General features: G+C 29.9%; 1 non-coding gene across 1 annotated transcript; it reads right to left on the bottom strand.

Annotated features, from left to right (window-relative positions):
* Nucleotides 1-486: 486 nt before the first annotated feature.
* Nucleotides 487-560, bottom strand: TRNAI-AAU (transfer RNA isoleucine (anticodon AAU)). The gene has a single exon. It is a non-coding gene; the product is annotated as a tRNA-Ile (tRNA).
* Between the last annotated feature and the right edge of the window lie 275 nt (nucleotides 561-835).

The following is an 835-nucleotide window of genomic DNA, read 5'->3' on the forward strand; positions in this document are numbered from 1 at the left end:
TTTTAACAAAATTATTTCAATTTATAACTTTTAATAAACTAAGAAAATGAAGGGAAAAAAATAGTCCATGCAAATCTCGAACCTACAACCTATGCATTTATAATATAATACTTTATTAGAAAAATATGGCTCATGCAAGTCTCAAACCTGTGACCTTCATATTATTAGCACGACACTCTAACCAACTGAGCTAATAGGTTTGTTGGCTTGTTTAGCCTCTCACATTTTAATATAATATTTTTGTATATTACAAAACTTCACATTTTAACCAAATCATTTCAATTTGTAATTTCTAATCAACTAAGAAATTGAAAAAAATAATCCATGCAGGTCTCGAACCTACGACCTTCGCGTTATTAGCACGACGCTCTAACCAGCCTCTCACATTAGAGTGTAATATTTTTTTTATATGTTACAAACCTTTACATTTTAACAAAATCATTTCAATTTGTAACTTCTAATCAACTAAGAAATTGAAAAAAATAATGGTTCATGCAGGTCTCAAACCTGCAGCCTTCGCATTATTAGCACAATGCTCTAACCAACTGAGCTAATGGGCCAATTGACTTGTCAATATCTCACATTATAATGTAACAGTTTTTGTGTATAACTTTACATCTTAATAAAATCATTTCAACTTGTAACTTTTAATAAACTAAGAAACTAGAAAAAGAAAAAAAATTATTGGTCCATACAGGTCTCAAACTTGTAACCTTTCGTATTATTAACACGATGCTCTAAAAAATTGGTCGTAGGCCAATTGACAATCTACGACCTTCACATTATTCAGATGATGTTTTAACCAACTGAGTTAATAGACCACTTGCTATAAATT

The sequence above is a fragment of the Benincasa hispida genome, chromosome 6 (genome assembly GCF_027475165.1).
Source record: "Benincasa hispida cultivar pf3 chromosome 6, pf3_genome.v1.1, whole genome shotgun sequence".
Taxonomy (NCBI): Eukaryota; Viridiplantae; Streptophyta; class Magnoliopsida; order Cucurbitales; family Cucurbitaceae; genus Benincasa; species Benincasa hispida.